We start from the raw sequence: 17793 nt of genomic DNA on the forward strand, positions 1-17793 counted from the left end.
ATGGGAGAACCCAATGTGTGTGTTTACAATTTTATGATCAATAGAGCGTTCAGAAAATTGGGTGATAAAGATGCACATATGCAGTGTTATCATAGCTTGTGTGTTAGGGTTGGACAGGAAGCTTTAAAAAGTTATTCATTAACAACAATGGTCTTTTGAAATCAAAGCAAAATCTTTTTTTGTCATTGTTTTTGGGCTGCCATGCATGGCATGTGGGATCTTAATTCTGCCACCAGGGATTGAACCCACACACCCTACAGTGGAAGCATGGAGTCTTAACCACTGGACTGCCAGGGAAGTCCCACTAAATCTTTTAAACAAATAAAGCTTTTTAAAATTTTCTTTGATTTATGACTGAAAGGTACTTTGTCAATGTTTAAAAATATTTAGGCAGGTGGGCAAGTGGAATGCGGTGGCAAGTTGCAGGCCCAGGACACTGTGGGGGACAGGGATTAAAAAGAGAGAAAAACACTAATCTTTTCAAACTTTTTTCCTAATAACTAGTAATAGTCTTATCAAAGATAGATGAACTCCTTGTGTAAATTTTTAATTATAAAATAATTATAGCAGTGCCAGATATTTGGCAATGAGTGAGACCAGTTACTTAACAGAATCTCTCCTCCCTCCATAGAGTTATATCTGTGATACCCCTGAAGGTCCTGTGTGCTTTGGCACTCAGTTCAGTTCAGTCGCTCAGTCGTGTCTGACTCTTCACTACCCCATGGACCACAGCACACCAGGGCTCCCTGTCCATCACCAACTCCCAGAGTCTACTCAAACTCATCTCCATTGAGTCGGTGATGCCATCCAACCATCTCATCCTCTGTCATCCCCTTCTCCTCCCGCCTTCAATTTTTCCCAGCATCAGGGTCTTTTCAAATGAGTCAGCCCTTCCCATTAGGTGGCCAAAGTATTGGAGTTTCAGCTTCAGCATCAGTCCTTCTAATGAACACTGAGGACTGATCTCCTTTAGGATGGACTGGTTGGATCTCCTTGCAGTCCAAGGGACTCTCAAGAGTCTTCTCCAACACCACAGTTCAAAAGCATCAATTCTTCGGTGCTCAGCTTTCTTTATAGTCCAAATATCACATCCATACATGACTACTGGAAAAACCATAGCCTTGACGAGATGGGCCTTTGTTGGCAAAGTAGTGTCTCTGCTTTTTAATATGCTACTCAGTCATGTTTTATTCTTAAGCATGTGTGCATGCTAAGTCACTTCAGTCATGTCCGACTCTTTGCAATCTCATGGACTGTAGCCCATCAGGCTCCTCTTGTCTATGGGATTCTCTGTGAAAGAATACTAGAGTGGGTTGCCATGCCTTCTTCCAGGGGATCTTCCCTACTCAGGAATCGAACCCAGGTCTTCCACAATGCAGGCAGACTCTCTACCATCTGAGCCACCAGGGAAGTCCCCAGGGAAGCCTCCCTGAAAGTCTTAGCAGTTTAGATTTCATAAAGAGTAAAAAGAGATGCCAGGCTACAGTACAGTTAGTGGCCAGACAACTTCTGAGCCTCATCCCAAAGATTTATTTTCCCAAAAGGGATAAACCATGTCGGGAAACAAAACAAGTAAACGGAGAGTTAGAGGCAGCTATGGGTGAAATTGGAAGCCATGCTTTGGGGCGATCGTGTGTCTCCAATATTACTTCAATGAGCAGGGACTGGGTCTACACACTGATAACTCTTGACCCTATGGGACAACAGATCTGCTCAGCCCACTCGGCTCAGCTCTCCCCAGATGACAAATACTCTTGACACAGGATCACGATCAACAAATGCTTCAAGGTGTTCAGGACTCAGCAACTGTGCCCCATCCTCTAAGGATCTCTTAAAATTTCATGTCTCTTCTACTGCCTGCTAGCCCTCAAGAGACTTTCTGAAACCAAGCTCTTCAATCTGGAGCCTTGAAGGCTTCCTATGACCCTTGCTCCTTGAATCTGGTCTCATCTTTGCCTCTGGTCATGCTTGTTGTGAGGCAGTCATGGAAGCATCCCCTTTAAAGGGAAGATGTTTGAACCTTTTTTTCCTACTTTGAATTACTGCCATATTAAAGTGATTTGAAGGAAAAAAACAGATAATTGGAGTAAAATATCTTGTAATTGGTTTGTAACTCAATGCATTAGGTAGACTGTTTGCAAAGATGATGTTATGGACCCAATTGTGACTCTTCAAAATTCACATATTGAAGTCCTAACCTCTCAGTTCAGTTCAGCCGCTCAGTCATGTCCAACTCTTTGCAACCCCCATGGACTGGATGCAGCACACCAGGCCTCCTTGTCCATCACCAACTCCCAGAGCTTGCTCAAACTCATGTCCATTGAGTCGGTGATGCCATCCAACCATCTCATCCTCTGCCATCCCCTTCTTTTCCTGCCTTCAATCTTTCCCAGCATCAGGGTCTTTTCCAATGAGTCAGTTCTTCCCATCAGGTGAGCAAAGTATTGGAGCTTCAGCTTCAACATCAGTCCTTCTAATGAATATTCAGGACCAATTTCCCTTAGTGTGACTGCATTTGGAGATGGGGCCTTTAAGAAGGTCAGTTCAGTTCAGTTCAGTTCAGTCGCTCAGTCGTGTCCGACTCTCTGCGACCCCATGAATCACAGCACGCCAGGACTCCCTACCCATCACCAACTCCCTGAGTTCACTCAAACTCATGTCCATCGAGTCGGTGATGCCATCCAGCCATCTCATCCTCAGTCGTCCCCTTCTCCTCCCACCCCCAACCCTTCTCAGCATCAGAGTCTTTTCCAGTGAGTCAACTCGTCGCATGAGGTGGCCAAAGTATTGCAGTTTCAGCTTCAGCATCAGTCCTTCCAATGAACACCCAGGACTGATCTCCCTTAGAATGGACTGGTTGGATCTCCTTGGAGTACAAGGGACTCTCAAGAGTCTTCTCCAACACCACAGTTCAAAAGCATCAATTCTTCAGCGATCAGCTTTCTTCACAGTCCAACTCTCACATCCATACATGACCACGGGAAAAACCATTGCCTTGACTAGACGGACCTTGGTTGGCAAAGTAATGTCTCTGCTTTTTAATATACTATCAAGGTTGGTCATAACTTTCCTTCCAAGGAGTAAGCGTCTTTTAATTTCATGGCTGCAATCAACATCTGCAGTGATTTTGGAGCCCAAAAAAATAAAGTCTGACACTGTTTCCACTGTTTTTCCATCTATTTCCCATGAAGTGATGGGACCAGATGCCATGATCTTTGTTTTCTGAATGTTGAGCTTCAAGCCAACCTTTTCACTCTCCTCTTTCACTTTCATCAAGAGGCTTTTGAGTTCCTCTTCACTTTCTGCCATAAGGGTAGTGTCATCTGCATATCTGAGATTATTGATATTTCTCCCAGCAATCTTGATTCCAGCTTGTGTTTCCTCCAGCCCAGCGTTCCTCATGATGTACTCTGCATATAAGTTAAATAAGCAAGGTGACAATATACAGCCTTGACGTACACCTTTTCCTATTTGGAACCAGTCTGTTCCATGTACAGTTCTGACTGTTGCTTCCTGACCTGCATACAGGTTTTTCAAGAGGCAGGTCAGGTGGTCTGGGATTCCCATCTCTTTCAGAATGTTCCACAGTTTATTGTGATCCACACAGTCAAAGGCTTTGGCATAGTCAATGAAGCAGAAATAAATGTTTTTCTGGAACTCTCTTGCTTTCTCCATGATCCAGCGGATGTTGGCAATTTGATCTCTGGTGCCTCTGCCTTTTCTAAAACCTGCTTGAACATCTGGGAGTTCACGGTTCACATATTGCTGAAGCCTAGAAAGTAATTAAGGTAAATGACAGAAATCTTCTAACAGAAGCAGAAGATATTAAGAAGAGGTGGCAGGAATACACAGAAGAACTGTACAAAAAAGATCTTCATGACCAAGATAGTCACGATAACGTGATCACTGACCTAGAGCCAGACATCTTGGAATGTGAAGTCAAGTGGGCCTTAGAAAGCATCACTACTAACAAAGCTAGTGGAGGTGATGGAATTCCAGTTGAGCTATTTCAAGTCTTGAAAGATGATGCTGTGAAAGTGCTGCACTCAATATGCCAGCAGATTTGGAAAACTCAGCAGTGGCCACAGGACTGGAAGAGGTCAGTCTTCATTCCAATCCCAAAGAAAGGCAATGCCAAGGAATGCTCAAACTACCGCACAATTGCACTCATCTCACACGCTAGTAAAGTCATGCTCAAGATTCTCCAAGCCAGGCTTCAGCAATATGTAAACCGTGAACTCCCAGATGTTCAAGCAGGTTTTAGAAAAGGCAGAGGCACCAGAGATCAAATTGCCAACATCCGCTGGATCATGGAGAAAGCAAAAGAGTTCCAGAAAAACATCTATTTCTGCTTCATTGACTATGCCAAAGCCTTTGACTGTGTCGATCACAATAAACTGTGGAACATTCTGAAAGAGATGGGAATCCCAGACCACCTGACCTGCCTCTTGAGAAACCTGTATGCAGGTCAGGAAGCAACAGTTAGAACTGGACATGGAACAACAGACTGGTTCCAAATAGGAAAAGGTGTACGTCAAGGTTGTATATTGTCACCCTGCTTATTTAACTTATATGCAGAGTACATCATGAGGAACGCTGGGCTTGAAGAAGCACAAGCTGGAATCAAGATTGCCGGGAGAAATATCAATCACCTCAGATATGCAGATGACACTACCCTTATGGCAAAAAGTGAAGAGGAACTCAAAAGCCTCTTGATGAAAGTGAAAGAGGAGAGTGAAAAGGTTGGCTTGAAGCTCAACATTCAGAAAACAAAGATCATGGCATCTGGTCCCATCACTTCATGGGAAATAGATGGAAAAACAGTGGAAACAGTGTCAGACTTTATTTTTTTGGGCTCCAAAATCACTGCAGATGCTGATTGCAGCCATGAAATTAAAAGACGCTTGCTTCTTGGAAGGAAAGTTATGACCAACCTTGATAGTATATTAAAAAGCAGAGACATTACTTTGCCAACCAAGGTCCGTCTAGTCAAGGCAATGGTTTTTCCCGTGGTCATGTATGGATGTGAGAGTTGGACTGTGAAGAAAGCTGATCGCCGAAGAATCGATGCTTTTGAACTGTGGTGTTGGAGAAGACTCTTGAGAGTCCCTTATACTGCAAGGAGATCCAACCAGTCCATTCTAAAGGAGATCAATCCTGGATGTTCATTGGAAGGACTGATGCTGAAGCTGAAACTGCAATACTTTGGCCACCTCATGCGACGAGTTGACTCACTGGAAAAGACTCTGATGCTGGGAAAGGTTGGGGGCGGGAGGAGAAGGGGACGACCGAGAATGAGATGGCTGGATGGCATCACCGACTCTGTGGACATGAGTTTGAGTGAACTCCGGGAGTTGGTGATGGACTGGGAGGCCTGGCGTGCTGTGATTCATAGGGTCGCGGAGAGTCGGACACGACTGAGCGACTGAACTGAACTGAACTGAATCTTAATGGGACCGTAATCCAATAGAACTGGTGTTTTTATAAGAAGAGGGAGAGACACCAGAGATGCATGTACACAGAGAAAAGGTCATGTGAGGGCACGGTGAAGAGGCAGCCATCATTAAAGGAGGCAGCCTTTCAAGGAGAGAGGCCTCAGGAACCAAACCTGCCAACATCTTAATCTTGTACTTCAAACCTCCAAAACTGAGAAAATACATTTCTGCTGTTTAAGCCAACTAGTCCACAGTACTCCATTATGATAGCCCAAGCAGATAAATACAGATGGCTGCCAACATTCCTCCCTTGTCTGTTGTTATGTCCGATGGCAATGGGACTTTTGCTGCATCTCCACATTCAGAGGTGGAGTCTATTTCCTCACCCCTTGAGCCTGTGCTTTGGCCAACAGCATGCAACAGAACTGCCATCACATGAAATCTAGAGCCTAGGCCTCAAGTGACCTTGCAGCATCTGTCTGGGTCCCAGTGCAATGCTGCGCTGAGCCCTCCATGTGAGGAAGCTGGTGTGGAGAATAAGAGGGAGTGGACAGAGAACCAAAGCACCCCCACTGATGACTGGCACCAATGCCAGACATGTGATCAAGGCCATTGAAAATTCCAGCCCAGCCTATCCTCCAGTTCACTGCAGCAACATGGTTGAGCAGAGGGAAGCCCAAGAGTGGAACCACCAGCCAATCCCAGCTCAGATTGCCCACCTACAGGATTGTGAGCAAATACACTGTTGTAATTCAAAGCTATGTTTCACAGTCCTTTGCTTTGAAATAGTAACCAAGCTGACACAGCATTCTTCTCTCCCTGGCTAGGGCTGAGTGAACCTGACGATATTCCTAAAGGGCAAATTCTGTTTGGGCAGCCAAAGGACCAGTTCTTGTCCCTAGGCCAGGGAGCTCCCACACACAGGCAGAGAAGACACTCCAGGCTCGTGACTGGGAGCTTTCCCCAGATCCAAAGTCAGTAGTCTATCACTACCCCTGTCTCTTAATGTTTTTGATTATCCAGATCATTTTACATATTACTGAAGTATGTAATCTTATAACATTTTAGTTCATGATGAAAATTAATCATGCGTTTATTAAATTTTTAACAGAAAATTGCTTTATAATCCTACATATCTCAAACAACTCACTGCTTGTTATTATAGTCACTCATTATTATTTTAAAACACACAAATAGGGAGTTCCCTGGTGTCCTAGTGGTTAGGATTCTGGGCTTTCACTGACAGGGCCTGGGTTCAACCCCTGGTCAGGGAACTGAGATCCCACAAGCTGTGCAGCATGGCCAAAAAACAAAACAAAAAACCACAATCAGCTCTTATGAAAAATGCACAAAAAATTGCCTGGGTATTTTAATATATTTGCCCACGCTATTACAGAATTCTTTCCACTGCCAAGAGTAGTCAGATTTTTCACTTGATTTTAAAACAAATCCATATTGTTAATCTCCATCAGCAATTTGTTGGTATTGTGTGAGAGGAAATCCCTTCGTATGACTTCTGATGAACTTTCAAAAACATTCTCTAATGAATGTTATTAAAAAGGTCTTTTATTTCTCTGCCCAAATGAGCACTGAATTCAGGCTAGGATTTTCCATGTCATATTTTTTTTCTCATTCTTAAAATTTTTTTTTATTTTTAAAATTTTAATTGGAGGCTAATTACTTTATAATATTGTATTGGTTTTGCCATACATTAATTAAGCAGTGGATAGGTTTGTTTTTGATCAACATAAAGGCTTACACGCTAACAATACTGTTGAGGTTTTAGATTCCTCAAATTTATTCCCTGTGGTCAAGCGACATTTTTCATTCAGAAAACTGATATCATAGTAATCCTTGTAAAACCTTCACTGAAATAGGAAACTGAAACACATTCCAACTTGACAGAGGAAAAGCTGAACCACAAGGATAAGAAACCTCCAGAAACTCAGTTAATGCTATGAGACCTTTATATGGCTCTTCTCAGACAAACACGTGTGTGTATATACTTTACAGGCACACTCACACAGATAGATGTATACATATTTGTGTGGATGTAGAACCATAGATTGGTCAGGGGCCCCAAGGGGTAAAGCCTAATTTTGTTGACTGATCAAAGTGATTGGACAACCCATCCTCGATACCAAATTATTCTTTTAAAATAATTCAATGAGGATTTCACACAAGAGTTTGAGATTCCATCTTAGGCAGGAGAGGAACATCTGTAAAATTTATAGACTGTATTAGATCTGCCCAATCAGAATTCATTTATTCAAGAAACATTTTTATTAAGATATAATTGACATATAACATATTATTTTCAGGCATACAATATAATGATTGGATATTTGTATACATTGAAAAATGATCACCACAATATATCTAGTTACCATCTGTCATCATATAAAATTATGAAATGCTTTTTCCTGGGATGAGAACTTCCAAGATTTACTTTTAAGATTTTACTTTTAGCAACTTTCAAACATGGAATACAATATTATTGATTGTAGTCACCATGCTGTACATTATATCCCCATGACTTATTTATTTCATAACCGGAAGTTTATACCTCTTGACCTCCCTTGTCCACCCTCTAACCACCAGTACCTCTGGCAACCATTTATCTATTCTCTGTATCTGTGAGTTTAGTTTGGTTCAGTTTGTTCATTTTGTTTTTCAGACTCCACATATATGGGAAATCATATAGTATTTGTCTTTCTCTGTCTGACTTTTTTAACTTAGCTTAATACCCTTAAGGTCCATCCATGTTGTTGCAAATAGCAAGATTTCATTCTTTATGACTGAATAATAGTCCATTGTGTATATATGTACCACATCTTCTTTACCCGTTCATCCACTGATAGACACCTAGACTGTTTCCATGTCTTGGCTATTGCAAATAATGCTGCAGTTAACAGAGGCGTGTATATATCTTTTCAAATCAGTGTTCTCATTTTGGAATTGCTGGTTCTAATTTTTTGAGAAACTTCCATATGATTTTCCATAGTGGCTGCACCAATTTACATTCTCACCAATAGAGCACGAGGGTTCCCTTTTTTCTACATCCTCACCAACACTTATTCTTTCTTGTCTTTAATTTTTTTTTTTCCCGGTAGGATCTTAGTTCCCTGACCAGGGGTTGAACTCACACCCCCTGCAGTAGAAGGACAGAGTCTTAACCACTGGACTGCCAGGGAAGTCCCTATTTTTTGTCTTTTTGATGATAAGCATTCTGACAGATGTGAGTGAGGTGGTATCTCATTATGGTTTTGATTTGCATTTCCCTGATGATTAGTGATGTTGAGCATCCTTTCATGTACCTGTTGGCCATCTGTATCTCTTTAGAAAAATGTCTATTCAGATCCTCTTCCCATTTTTAAATTGGATTGTTTGGTGTTTTGCTATTGAGTTGTATAAATTCTTTATATATTTGGGTATTAACCCTTTATCGGATATGTAATTTGCGAATATTTTCTCCCATTCCATAGGCTGACTTTTTCATTTTGTCGATGGTTTCCTTTATTGTGCAGAATCTTTTTAGTTTGATGCAGTCCCACTTGTTTGTTTTTGCTTTTGGAGTCAGATCCAAAAAATCATTTCCAAGACTGATGTCAAGGACTTACTACCTTTGTTTTCTTCTAGGAGTTTTATGGTTTCAGGCCTTACATTTCTTCAATCCATTTGAGTTATTTTCTGTGTGTAGTGTAAGATATAGATCTAGTTTCATCTTTTGCTTGTGGATATCCAGTTTTCCCAACACCATTTATTGAAAAGACTGGCCTTTCCTCATTTTATATTCTTAGTTCCTTTGTCATGAATTAATTGAACGTATATGTGTGGGTTTATTTCCAGGCTCGCTATTCTGTTTCATTGATCTATGCGTCTGTTTTATACCACAATCAAGTTAGGTAACACACTCATCACCTCATAGAAGTTACCCTGTGTGTGTGTATCTGTGTGTGGTGAGAATATTTAAGATCTACTTTCTTAGTAAATTTCAAGTATTACAACGCAGTAGTGTTACTATAGCCCCCACACCACTGTACATTAGATCTCTAGAACTTATTCATCTCATAATTGGACATTTGTACCCTTTGACCAACATCTCCCCATTTTTCCTAGTGACCCCTTCCCTCCCTCCAGCCCCTCGCAACCACTATCTCATTCTAAAAACATCATTACAGCATTGTGTCTTTTAAAATCCAGTTAATGGGACATCCCTGATGGTCTAGTGGTTAAGACTGCATGCTTCCAATGCAGGGGGCTCGGGTTCAGTCCCTGGTCGGGGAACTAAAATCCCACATGCCACGTGGTGTGGCAAAAAAGAAGAAGGCAAGTTCTAAATTCCAGTTAACTATGTTTCCTAAACTCGGCTAACTCAGCAAAAATGAGGGATTTCTGAGTCTCAATAACTTGATTCTATTTTAGGCACCAAATTGAGCATTTCCCTGCTTGAGTAGATCTGATCTGGTCACTTGCACACAGGGAAATGTAGGACCTTAAACACCAAATCTGTCCTTTTATTAGAACATGAATCTTCAGCCGGTGAAGGGAGGTGGTAACTAAACCAACCACAGCACCATCAGCCTCCCTTTCCCAAGTCTCGTGGTAGAGGTTTCTGGAGTGCGTCCCCATAGCCATGAATTCGAAATTTCAGGATGAGTTTCCCTTTTGGTCATTTCTGAAACAAAATGATTTGGCATCTGATGGCCTGCAACTATAGTTACCATCTACTGGTTTGGTCATTTGTCACCAATAGCTGAACACTTGATGCCTTCTTGGTTCACCCTTAGTTGACTCAAGTTTGCAGAGCCAAAATGAATTGGATCTCAGACTGAATCTTTGCCCCCATATAACAGCTCTGTCCCCGCTTTAATACAGGGGATTGATCTGATGAATTACTCAGACATCTCTACTCCCCAAGATGTCTCTTGAACATTTGTTGTTCAAAGTGTTCTGCCTCATACATTATGTACATTCTCTCCTTTTACCCTCACAACCAACCCACATGGTAGCTACTTTTGTCCACATATTACTAATGAGGAAACTGAAATTCAGAGAATTTAGGGGACCAGTTTGCTAAAGGTCACACAGCCAGTGCAAATAAAGCTGAGCAATGTCTTCTAAAATGTAGTCCCCAGTTCCCTGATCACCTCACCTCATTCATCTATCAACCTTCTATTGAGCCTTTGGATTTTAGCTGAAACATCTCTTTCCTTCCTTGACACCCTGAGTTCAGCTTCTGTGCTTCTCCTGTGGGCTCCTGTGGCCTCCAGACTTACCCCATCATCCCTCCTCTGTAATCCCTAAGTGGCCAAGAGATTTGTGGCTTGATTTTACAGTTTTAAGCATGTAGATGTTCAAGAAATAGCTGCAGGGACTTAGAAAACAAACTCATGGTTGCCAGGGGGAAGGGATGGTTAAGGACCTTGGGAAGGTCATGTGTGTATTGCCATATTTAAAATGGATAACCAACAAAGACCTATTGTATAGCACCGAGAACTCTGCTTAATGTTATGTGCCAACCTGGATGGAAGGGAGTTTGGGGGAGAATGGATATATGTGTATGTATGGCTGAGTCCCTTCCCTGTTCACCTAAAACTATCACAACATTGTTGATCAGCTATACCCCAATACAAAATGTTTTTGGTCTTAAAAAATAATAAAATAAAATTTAAAAACAGGAATGTGAAAAAAAAAAAAAGAAATCGCTGTGGGATGAGTAAATAAATGAATGCGTGAGCAGGCCAATCCCCAGGTTTCCACAAAACCCCATCATCTCTCATAAGCCACAGTAAGCCCAGTGCTGAACCCTCTAGGGTAGGGGGAAATGTACAGAGATTAATGAGTTCTGCCTTTATGGCTTTACTGCTAGTTAGAGAGACAATCCAGAAAACAATGATTGGTAATGCAGTGTCCTCTGAGCTAGAGGTAGAGTGGGTAGAGGCCAACTGAGGCAGGAAAATCAACTGATATCATTGGCAAAGAGGCAAATAGAAGTCTGGTTCATCCAAATTTGTTTCTCAGTCCAAATATGAAAACAATCACATGAATATAAAGTATGAACTTGGGGGTGGGGTTTCCCTGGTTACTCAGTGGTAAAAAGTTCTCCTGCCAATGTAGGAGACACAGGTTCAATCCCTGGTCCAGGAAGATCCCACATGTTATGGAGCAACTGAGCCCATGCACCACAACTATTGAACCCACACTCTACAGCCTTGGAGTGGCAACTACTGAGCCCACGTGTCGCAACTACTGAAGCCCATGCACGCTAGAGCCCATGCTCCACAACAAGAGAAGCCACCATGATGAGAAGCCCACACACCACAACTAGAGAGTAGCCCCCACTCACCATACTGAGAGAAAAGCCCTCACAGCAACGAAGACCCTGCACAGCCATAAATAAATAAAATTTTTTACAAATATTTAAAAAAATTATGAACTGGGGAATCAAGCCTGATACCTTTATAGTCAGATGTGGATGAATAGGCTAAATACACTCTTACCTGTGAGTGATATATTATCTATTGTACGGTGTGTGTGTGCTCAATCGTGTCCAACTCTGTGAGACCCCATGGACTGTAGCCCACCAGGCTCCTCTGTTCATGGGATTCTCCAGGCAAGAATACTGGAGTGGGTTGCCATGCCCTCCTCTAGAAGATCTTCCCTGACCCAAGGAACAAACCCACTTCTCTTTAGTCTTCTGCATCAGCAGGTGGGTTCTTTACCAGTAGCACCACCTGGGAAGCCCTTATCTCCCACACAGATGAGCAATTCTTAAATTGTCTTTGATGGTATTTGTTTGACACAAGTAATTCTTGTCATTCAACATTTTTTCTTTCTCTTTTGGTTCTTTGTATGGGCAAAGAGGAGACATGAAGACTACCCCAGACCTGACCCTAGCCTGCTGGTGAGTCGCTGGCTTTCTGGTTTGGGTGACAGCTGCAGATAAGTCTCACTGCTCCTCCTGCTTGCCAAGGCCCTATGCCCTTCATACTGCAGTAAGAGAGAAGAAATCAGCGCCTCTGAGCCAAGACTGAAGCTCTGTAATTTGCAACTGTCATTACCTTTTTCAGAGTGACCTCCTAATAGGTGCCTCTTGGCAATGCCTAAGCTTAAGAAGAGATTCCTGCTGCCACCTTCTGGGAAAATGAATAGCCAAAGTCAATGTTTGATTGGAATTCAAGGGGAAACCAAATTGGGATCTTGCTGAAGATTCATCCTTTGGATTAATTCCTTTACTCACCGTTGGACCTTTGTTTGAGATCTTCACAGTAGAAATAGCATCCATTTCAGGCCTTCATCAGCCGCCTCATTCAACCTCTCAGTTTTTCAATGATTCTGAAGAGATTAGAAGTTGTTTTTCAAAATATTTATTAAATATCTTTTTGCACATGCCAGTTTGCCAGGCAATGAAGAAGGATAATGAAACAGGCCTGGCCTCTCTTCTCCAGAAATTTCTCATTGAGAAAAGGGCACAGGGGTACAAGATACAGAACTGAGGTAAACCGACACAGGTAGAAAGTTATTTCCCTTTTACATATTCTGACCAGAGACACATATATTTTGAAAACAAGGTGAAGAAAGGGTAGAAAGCAAGTTACAAGGCCATCAGAAAACAAAATTTAATGGAAGCAGTTGAGGTGAAATCCCAAGTAGTTCATTAAACAAGGCCCCCTTAGGCAAGAGTCCAGGTTTTCCTATATTGTGTTTTTTCTGTCATCATCATCATCATCTTTTTTTTTTTTTTTTACTGTTACATGTTATTTACTTCTTGGCAGCTGCTGCCTGAATAATGTCTTGGTAGCTGCCCCTGGCTCTGATTCCTCTGTATCCAGAATTATTGTTCCTTTTTCTGTGTGGGGACACAGGAGAAGGATAACCTTGGGCTGCTGCTGCTGCTGCTGCTGCTGCTGCTGCTAAGTCACTTCAGTCGTGTCCAACTCTGTGCGACCCCATGGACGGCAGCCCACCAGGCTCCCCCGTCCCCGGGATTCTCCAGGCAAGAATACTGGGCTACACAGCTGAAAACAAATTGAACACACAAATTCCACTTTCTTAGAAGTCCCCTCAGCCCTGGAAGGGAGGTTGCTGCTGCCCCCAGGACACCTTGGTAGGGTGCTAGGTACCTCCTAGCTCAATTTCTTCTTCTTTTCCCATTTCTTCTTCACTTCACTCCTCCAAGATTGCCTCTTGTCATTTCATTTAAGCAATGGCACAAAATCAAACTTTCAGCTATTATTACTATTTTGCCTATTGTTCTTTTAGCAGAATACAGCCTTCTGCAAAGCTTGCCATTTTTTAGACACAGTACGGAGACTATTGGGATTCCCTGGTGGCTTGGAGGGTAAAGTGTCTGCCTGCAATGCGGGAGACCTGGGTTAGATCCCTGGGTCGGGAAGATCCTCTGGAGAAGGAAATGGCAATTCACTCCAGTATTCTTGCCTGGAAAATCCCATGGACTGAGGAGCCTGGTGGACTACAGACCATTGGGTTGCAAAGAGTTGGACACGACTGAGCAACTTCACTTTCACTTTATGGAGACTATTGGTGACTTTTTAATAAATGTTATCATTTATTTATGATAAATTTTATGTACATTTTAAAGTAGAATTTCAATATATAACATGGACTCTAGTCAAATTTTTGATGGACCAGTGAATCTCCTCCTCCCCTCCCCCAAACAGGTATGGCCATGTCAGTATACATGTGAGAGGGGTAGAGGTTGGCCAGCTTTCCATTTATCAAGTCAGTACTCACTTCAGCAGTGCATATACTACACCTGGAATGATGCAGAGATTAGCATGGCCCCTGCTTAAGAACTACATGCAAATTCATGAAGCAGTCCATATTTTTTTTCTTGTATGTGCCATTAAACCACCTCCGGATGAGATAGGGGATCACTCCGTCTTTTTTATTTTTATTTTATTTATTTATTTATTTTAATTGGAGGCTAATTATTGTATTGGTTTTGCCATACATTGACATGAATCTGCCCCGGGTGTACATGTGTTCCCCATCTTGAACCCCACTCCCACCTCCGTCTTTAATTTTGAAATTGTATTTGGAATTGTTGCTGTGTACTAAGAACTTGGCCTAAATAAAATCCTACAAGGTATATTCACACACAAAATTTTTTTTTACCAAGTTAGAACCTTAGCAATCTAACAGAGCCTCAACTTCAAACTATTCTCGCCATCTTTTTGTGAAAAAAGAAAAAATGTTCACATTAGAAAAAAAAGGATAAAGGACCTAATCTCAGAATCTAGTTATGTCATCTTCTGGAGTTCCAGAGATCCAGAGAAGGAAGTGAGAATTGGGGGTGAAGATGTGAAAGACTGAGCATGAAGGAGAGAAGAAAAGTAAAGAAAATTCCACTTTTCCAAATCTTCCAGTACCAGATCATCTGCCAGAAAGATAAAGGAAATAAGCCTGGGGGGTAGTCATAAAACTTTGGAAGATCTTTTGAGGGAAATGGGAATTTCTTCCCAAAGGCAAACAAAAGGTCTTTTGGATAGTATTAAGGCCCAACAGCACCTGTGATCCCTTCTTGTTTAAGAAATTGCTGCAGCTGCACCTCACTAGTTATTGGTGATGATTTGGAGGGAAACAGAGAGCACAGAAACCATGGCCTGGAAAAGTCTGATTTCAAGTCAAGAAAATGAAATATTTTGTTGTGAAGAACCCTAGAAGAGCATCTCACAATGCTAATAGCAGGTCCTTGAGGAAGTCACCAGTTTTGGTCAAAAGAACTGTGGTGGCTGCACCATGCCCTCAGCCCTGGTTTCTCATCTGGTTTATCTTCCAAGAACACACTGTGGTTGGTGTTGCTATGGCTGCCAGAGCAAGATAATAAAGCCTGTCTATCTCTCCTGAGTCTATACATGTATTTTATAGCTTCATCAAGGTATAATTTACATATCATAAAATTCAGCCATTGTAAGTATATAATTCAATGATTTTTAAATAAATTGACAGACTCATACAACCATCATCATGAACCAGTTTCAGAAGTTTTTCATCAAATCCAAAATTTCCCTCAAGCTCACCTATAGTTACTTCCCACTCCTGATCCCCAGCCCTAGGCAAGTCCCTGTGGATACCTTTTCTGTACATTTCACATAAATGGAATCATACAATGTGTAGGCCTTTCTGTCTGGCTCCCTTCACTCTGTATAAGATTTTTGAGGTTCATCAATGTTGTAATATGTATCAGTATTTTGTTCCTTTTTACTGCTGACAGTAATCCATTGCTTGGATATACCATGTTTTTATCCATTCACCAGTATTGGACATATGGATACTTCCTAGACTTTCATTATTATGAATCAGTTCAGTTCAGTTCAGTGGCTCAGTTGTGTCCAACTCTGCAACCCCATGGACTGCAGCACGCCAGGCTTCCCTGTCCATCACCAACTCCCAGAGCTTGCTCAAACTCATGTTCATCAAGTTCGTGATGCCATCCAACCATCTCATCCTCTGTCGTCCCCTTCTCCTCCCATATTCAATCTTTCCTAGCATCAGGGTCTTTTCCAATGAGTCAGTTCTTCGCATCGGATGGCCAAAGTATTGGAGTTTAAGCTTCAACATCAGTCCTTCCAATGAATATTTAGGACTGATTTCCTTTAGGATTGACTGGTTGAATCTCCTTGCAGTCCAAGGGACTCTCAAGAATCCTCTCCAACACCACAGTTCAAAAGCATGTTTATGAATAATGCTGCTATAAATAATGACTTCCTGGGTGGTCCAGTGGTAAAGAATCTGCCTGCCAGTACAGGAACACAGGTTCGATCCCTGGTCCAAGAAGATTCTGCATGCCACAGGGCTGTTCGCCATTACTAGAGAGTCCTTGAGCAGCAATAAAACTAAGACCCAAGGCAACAAAATAAATGAATAAATAGTAAAAAAAAAATAAGTTAAAAAATATTCACATACAAGTCTTTGTGTGAACATATTTTTATTCTCTTGAGTAGATTCCTAGGAGCAAAATGGCTGGGTTGTATGAGGATAACTCAGCTGGTAAAGAATCTGCCTGGAATGCAAGAGACCCTAGTTCGATTCCTGAGTTGGAAAGTTCCCCTGGAAAAGGGCATGGCAACCCACTCCAGTATTGTTGCCTGGAGAATCCCCATGGACAGAGGAGCCTTGTGGGCTACAGTCCATGGGATTGCAAAGAGTTGGACATGACAGAGTCACTAAGCACAACAACAACATGATTAGTTTATTAATAAATTTTCAAGAAACCTGTCAAACTCCTTTCCAAATGACTATACCATTTAAAATTCCCGTCAGCGATGCATGAGGGTTCTAGTTTCTCCACATTTGTGTCAACACTTGGCATTATCTGCCTTTTTGGTAATAGCCATTCAATAGCCATTTGGAATGTAGTGACATCTTATTGTGGTTTTAATTTGCATTTCATTTCCTTAATGACTAATGATGCTGAGTATCTACATTTTCATTTGCTTATTAGCCATTCTTATACCTTCTTTGGTGAAATGTGTACTCAAATCCTTTGCCAATTTTTAAATTGGCCTATCTTCTTACTGAGTTTGAATTCTTTGTATTTTCCAGATATAAGTCCTTTGTCAGACGTGTGATTTGAAAATATTTTCTTCCAATCTATGGTTTGTCTTTTTTTTGAGAAAAGTTTATTTTTATTTTATAATATTCATTGGAAATACTGGAAGAGTATATATCAAGTCTTCAACAGTGGCTACTCTGGGGCAATAGGAATTTTCGGTAGTAAACTTTTTACTCTTCTTGCTAAATATTTCTGTAATTAATTTTTTTCATTTTAATGGGTATTACTTTTTTATTTTTTAAATTTATATTTAATTGGAAGATAATTGCTTTACAATGTTGTGTTGGTTTCTGCAATACAACTACATGAATCATCCATAAGTATACAGATGTCCCCTCCCTCTTGAAACTCCCTCCCAATCCCCACCCCATCTCACCCCTCTAGGTTGTCACAGAGCACAGGGTTGAGCTCCCTGTGTTATACAGCAATCCCATTAGCTAGCGAACTTTTTTATTTTTAAAAAACATGAAGTGCTTCATAAATTTGCATACCATCTTTGTGCAGAGGACATGCTAATCTTTTCTGTATTGTTCCAGTTTTATGATATGTATGTGCTGCTGAAGCAAGCACTGTCTTATCATTTTCTTAACCACGTCTTTTGAAGTACAAACATTTTAAATTTAACAGATGTCCAATTTATCAACTTTTTTCTTTCACTGAATTATCCTAGTACATTTGTTGAAATAATTGACCATAAATGTTCATTTCAGTTCAGTCGCTCAGTTGTGTCTGACTCTTTTTGACCCCATGGACTGCAGCACGCCAGGCCTCCCTGTC

The 17793-nt window shown here is 41.4% G+C and overlaps 2 non-coding genes and 1 pseudogene across 2 annotated transcripts; 2 read left to right on the plus strand and 1 right to left on the minus strand.

The window, feature by feature from the left end:
• LOC148773317 (H/ACA ribonucleoprotein complex subunit 3 pseudogene) lies at positions 1-1824 on the plus strand (annotated as a pseudogene).
• A 12360-nt stretch (positions 1825-14184) lies between these two features.
• Positions 14185-14288, plus strand: LOC129535309 (U6 spliceosomal RNA). Its single transcript, XR_008681583.1, has one exon. It is a non-coding gene; the product is annotated as a U6 spliceosomal RNA (small nuclear RNA).
• Positions 14289-17475: 3187 nt separating this feature from the next.
• On the minus strand, positions 17476-17586 carry LOC129535300 (U6 spliceosomal RNA). The gene has a single exon (XR_008681576.2). It is a non-coding gene; the product is annotated as a U6 spliceosomal RNA (small nuclear RNA).
• Between the last annotated feature and the right edge of the window lie 207 nt (positions 17587-17793).

This window comes from Moschus berezovskii, chromosome X, assembly GCF_049115385.1.
Source record: "Moschus berezovskii isolate FMDL1 chromosome X, NW_MosBer_1.0, whole genome shotgun sequence".
Taxonomy (NCBI): domain Eukaryota; kingdom Metazoa; phylum Chordata; class Mammalia; order Artiodactyla; family Moschidae; genus Moschus; species Moschus berezovskii.